The sequence below is a fragment of the Cnephaeus nilssonii genome (assembly GCF_951640355.1).
Source record: "Cnephaeus nilssonii genome assembly, chromosome: 7".
Classification (NCBI taxonomy): Eukaryota; Metazoa; Chordata; class Mammalia; order Chiroptera; family Vespertilionidae; genus Cnephaeus; species Cnephaeus nilssonii.
Genome location: NC_137078.1, coordinates 83,658,649 through 83,664,542, shown reverse-complemented (window position 1 = coordinate 83,664,542; position 5,894 = coordinate 83,658,649).

The following is a 5,894-nucleotide window of genomic DNA, read 5'->3' as shown; positions in this document are numbered from 1 at the left end:
GCCTGTCCCCCTAGAGGGGCCAAAAGCAGCGTGTGGGCCCTGTGAGGAGAGAGGAGAGGTTTCATGGTGGAGGCCTGACTCCCCGGCCGTCAGGACACCAGGACACCGGGAACCCGGAGCCTCTCAGCCTCCCTTCCAGGTGCCCCCCAGGCCTGCCCGCCCCTGAGGCCTGGAGGCCAGTGATGTCAGCCCCAGGGGAGGGCTGAGGCCTGCCACCCCATAGGGCTGAGCTACAGCCACCTTAAGGCCTTCCCGTCTCTGAGGGTTTACACTTTTGCTCAAATGGGGTGAGGTATTAACAGTGACCCGTTACTAATTACTTGTTTTTGAGCATTATTTCATTTCACACTGGCAGCCCCAGGTGAGGAAACCGAGATAGGGAGGCGTTTAGTGACTCGCCCAAGGACGGCACCCAGGAGTGGGGGAGCCGGTACCCTCTCTCCATCTTAACGCCCAGCTCCAAACCACTCCGCAGACACCAAGGGGGTTCATGCCCAGCCCCTGCCCAGCCCCCTCACATCGGGCCTGTCCCGGGAGACACCCCAGCCAGTTCCCAGGCCTGACAAGGACAGTCTCCTACCGCTCAGGGAACTCCGCTCCAAACCGTCTAGAAGCTCCCACTCGGAGTCCCCCGGCGCCCCCATCCCAGGGTTCCACCCCCACCTGGGAAGGGGCTGGAATCACGTGACGCAAGGAGCCCTGGGTGAGGGATGGGGCGCAGTCTCCAATGAGACGCCCAGGACGGCACCCTACACGTGCTGACGTCATGGCACCAGCAGAGGGCGCACGCTCCCTCCAGTCCAGAGGGCTTTCGGGGCGGTGCCTAGGCTCGGGGCTCCTGCGCCGAGGTAGGTAGGTGGGTGTCTGAAGCCAAAGGTCATCCAAGAGCCTTGTCGGTGTCAGAGTGTAAACTTGCTCCCAGGGTGATGGGAGTTACTGAACGTGCCTGAAGCCCTAGGGAAATGTCAGAATCAGATCTACAGTTTTGCCTAATTAGTTATTTTAATTATTATCTCAAGTATAAAAATACAATTCACATAGATAAAAACGCACATGGGAGCCAAATATAAAAGTTAGACATCAAAACTTTAAAATGTCCTCTCACTTCCCAACTCAGGAGCAACCTTGCTTTTTTCTTTTCTTTCTTCTTCTTCTTCTTTTTTTTTTTAATTAGGTTGTTATTTTAGCTTTTTGTTTATGTCACTTTCATAACTGTGAATAATGTCCTCACACTCTGGTACTTGATGTGCTAGAGTTCGCAGTATCTCCTGCTTCCCTGCTGTGGCGATTTCATTAGCCATCCTTTCCCCCTTTCTCCTCCCAAATTTTTTACATTCATATTTTTAGTTTTTCTACTGGTTACAATTATAATTTTGAATAATAGTCTTAACTGTCTGTTTCTTCCTTAGATTGTATCTTTCGACTTTCCTCTGTGTGAAATGAATAATTTCCCCGCCCCACTTCTGCCTTCCTCCATCAACTCAATTTTTACTTTGCCTTTGTGAAGGTTTGGAGTATGTACATCCTATGCCGTAAAAGGTGGTTCCATTTGCCATACTTTGCCTGTAGAATGATTCTTAACATTGAAAATCCAGATGGCATTTTATAACATTACTGCCATGTAAGTATCTTCACTGCCGAACCCTCGAAGAGGAAGATGGGATTCTGGGCACTAAAGCCTGGGCCATGGGACACCACGAAAAGCTTCCAGATTCATGGAACACTGCGCTGCAGTGAGAATAAGTTAGCTCCACACATCAACATGGATGCATCTCAAAGACATCGTGTTGAATTTAAAAGGCAAGATAATGTTAATAACAGGCAACTGAATGCCAGGTATTTGGGAACTCTCTGTACTAATCTTCAATTCTTTTTGCTATAAATCTAAATCTTTTCTTAAAAATAAGGTTTACTACACACACACACACACACACACACACACACACACATTCACACACACACACACCGGAAGCTGTTGTATAATCCATATTGAAAGCTATCATGACCTGGCTGTCAGGGTCCCAAATGAGGTAAGAGGTAAGATTGATGTTACCAGTGAGATCCAACCAACGCTCTCAAGAAATAACTTTTTTTACGTGAAAAGACCTCCCACTATGAAACGTCCTGGTGATACTGGGCACAACGGGTCCGTTACTGCCTTCGCCACTAAGCCAATAAGCAGAGACAAGGTCGAATCCTTTGTGAGCGTTTATTAATCAGATAGCAGGCAACCTGAGAGAGCAGCAGGATAGCACCTTGAAAAGGAGTGCTCTGGCATTTCACTTCAAGCTCTTGTATAGGGTTAGTGGGTGGGGGAAAATCTGAAGTTACTGAGTTCCCAGGGTCTGCCTTCTTCCGTTGTCCTTGCGAAGATTAGCCCTGGAATGCTGTCTCCCTTCAGAGATGTTCTGTCCTTCATCTGGGCTCCGGGTTGTCTTATCTCCAGGGCCTGTGCTCCTTCGTGTAACACGTCCTTCAGTTTCCCAGGGTCTGTAAGAAAATCTCTTCTTTATAGTGAGTAGCTATTAAACAACTGTGATTCTACTTCTATTATGTGTCCCTCCCCTATTACCTCCCCCCTCCCCCGTTAGTTTTAAATCTTATATCTATGAGATTAGTTTCCTATGGGAAGGGTCTTGCTGCTGAAGGGGAGGGTGGAAAAGTCCTGTGGGTGCAGGCCAGCGAAGTCCATGCCGACAAGGACCTGGAAACTGGTCAAGTGATGGTCTGATGTGCGTCCTCCTGGTCTTTGTCATCCTGCCTCTGTGTCACCCTGGCTTTAGGTCTGAAGGTCAGCTATTTACCCCTCAGCCATTTCCTTCCACTGTTAGCATCTCCCAGAACTGGGATCACTGAAGGTCAGAGTCTGTATCTTCGGAAGTGAGTTCCTGGGATTCCTACACAAGCATGCTGTTTATCTAGTCAGAGTCAGCATTTATGGAAACAGTGTCAAACGAATGGCCGACTGGGTTACAATTCCCGCTGTTATTCTGGTCGTTGTGGTAGAGGCTTGACCAGGTCCCCTAAGACCAAGTGAACTGTTATTCTGGTCCATTCGGATAATGGAAATCTCCCACCATTGGGTAAGGTGCTGTTAGCATCACGTGGCATTGGGGAGAAATGGGCAGCGACAGATAACACATACGGAGCTACTTTGAGCCAGGGATTGGTCTAAATGCTTTACTATCTTAATCCTATATTTACCTATTTTGATTACCTATATTAATCCTTACAGCAAGTCTATGAGGTAAGTACTGTTATCGCCCCTACTTGACAGATGAGGAAATAAGCAGAGAGATTAAGTGACTTGCCAAGGTTAGTAAGTGGTAGAATTGGTTCAGGAAGCCAGCCAGTCTCTCTATCTCCTGATAGTCTAAAATGTCTCATTGTCATAAAGAATAATCAGAGTAGGGTTTTAGCCAGGTTTTGGCCCAATGCCTTTCACGAAATCGTTTGCTGATTCCTCCATTTACTCAGGACAGCGCCTCTGCCTGCGCTTCCTTATCACCAGGGTTTACCTTTGTTGTTGTTGTTCTTGGTTGCTTCTCGCATTAAACTCCTTCCACGGACGTGAAACTAGAGAAACTGCATGGGAGGCTGCAGGCCTGACCCGGGTGTCAGTGGTTCCCTTAGTGAGTGTTTATTGAGCACTTACTATGGGTTGGGACTTTTGTATATTATCTCATTGAATCTTCACAGCCATACTACAAAGTAGACGTCCTTGTTCACTTTCTACAGAGAAGAAAAGCTGAGGTTTCCGTGGATGAAGGGACTTACCTGGGATCACGCAATGTCTAGGGAGGAGCAGAGCTGGTTCAACCTCAAGTCCAACTCAATTCAAAGTTCCTGCTCTAAACCAGCGGTCGCCAACCGGTGGTGCACGGACCATGGTGGTCCGTGAGGTCTGAAAGGTTGGCGACTGCTGCTCTAAACTATAGTCCCATGAGGGCAGGAACCAGACTGGGTTTGCCTTGTTGGCCTCCTTATTCACAATACCTAATGTGTTAGCTGTCATTTGGTGAGTAAGAACACACACACACACACACACACACACATACACACACACACACACACCAACACATACACAGAGGAAGAATATACTGGCACAATATCACGGAAGCCAAGGAGAGAGTGTTTGGTTTTCGTGGGGGGTGTTTTCTTCTAATAAATGGCTTCTCTTGAAATAAGTTTAGGCTCCCAGAAAAGCTCCAAATATAATACACGGAGTTCTATATACCCTCACCCATTTCCTTCCACTGTCAGCATCTTACATTCTCATGTACGTCACTATTAACTAAGTTGCGCACTTTATTTGGATTTCACCGTGTTCTCACTGATGTCTTTTTTTCTGTTTGTGTTTACCTGTCCTGTGGCGCCCTGGTTACACATGGAATTCAGCTGCCAGGCCTCCCCAGTCTCCTCTGGCCTGTGATAGTTGCTCAGTCTTTCCTTGCTTTTCATGACCTTGACATTCTGAGGAGTAACACTCAATGTTTTGTGGAGTGTTCCTCAATTTGGGTTACTCTGGTGCTTTTCTCCTGATTAAACTGGTCTTAAGGGTTTGGGGCAAGCATGCCACAGAGGGGAAGTGCCTTCTCCCCACATCAGACCAGGGGCATGTGATAGCCACACAACATCACAGGTGACAGGAACCTTCAGCACATGGTAAGATAGCATTTTCCAGACTCCTCCACGGCACAGTTACTGCTTTAAGAATTTTAAGATGTCCATAGCCGGTTTGGCTCAGTGGATAGAGCATCGGCCTGTGGACTGAAGGGTCCCGGATTCAATTCCGGTCAAGGGCACATGACTGGGTTTCGGACTCAATCCCTAGTGGGGGGCGTGCAGGAGGCAGCCAATCATTGATTCTCTCTCATCATTGATGTCTCTCTCTCTCTCTCTCTCTCTCTTGCCCTTCCTCTCTGAAATCAATAAAAATATTTTTTCAAAAGAGTTTTAAGATGGAAAGAGGTAATGTTTTCCAAGAATATTTAATGAGATGGACAAAGTGTCATATATGATGCTAAGCATGGGCTTAACACTGGAGCCGTCATGGATTCGACAAGGGGGAAGCGCTCAGTCTTGCCTCCCTGAGATGGACTGGTTTTTGTAAATTGGCTTCTCCCGCTGATGGGGAGGCGGGGAGAGGACAAGCGTTCATTTTCTACGGGTGCTTTTGAGCACATTCTTCATCCCAGCTTTGGAGTCAAGGGAAAGAGGGGGCTGATCTGGACCACACTGAGCAGCCAGGGGCCTCCTGGGGGGAGAACGGAAAGTCACTGGGATCCTTGCCTTCCCAGAAGCACCCCCCGCACGGCCGGTCAGCAGCAGGCTGCTCGGCCAGAGGTCACCGAGACAAGCGTGGACCTGACTCTGATGGGGGTTCTCTGGTTTGCTGAAGGACGTGTTCAAGATTGTTGACCTCGTGAACTGGAAAAACAGAAGCAGACCCTCTGGGCCCGAGGCAAGAGGTTTCAGAACATGCTGTCAGCAGCTCCGAGTCCCAGTCTCTGCCTGCAGATGCGCACTGCTAACCCCAGGGCCACCTCCGGCTGCTGGCGCCTCCGGGTGCCGGTGTCCCTCTGACCCAGCTGCTGGGCCTGCCCTGGACGCTGCTGCTGCTCTTCGCTGCCTCTGGACAATGCGAACTCGGTCACAGCTGGGCCCCGTCCAACTCCCTGGGCACTGCGGGCCTCTGACAGAGCCCTCCTGGATGCCGTGGACTGTGGCTTCCCTCTCAGTCCTGGGCCTCAGTGACCGGACTTCCTGTGCCCCTGAGCTCTCAGGAGCTGAGGCGACAGCGGGTGCTCCAGGGCTCCTGGTCCCCACCCCACAAGGTCATGGACACACACAGCCAGGAGTGAACGGGAGCTGTGGATATGCTTGTGTTTATG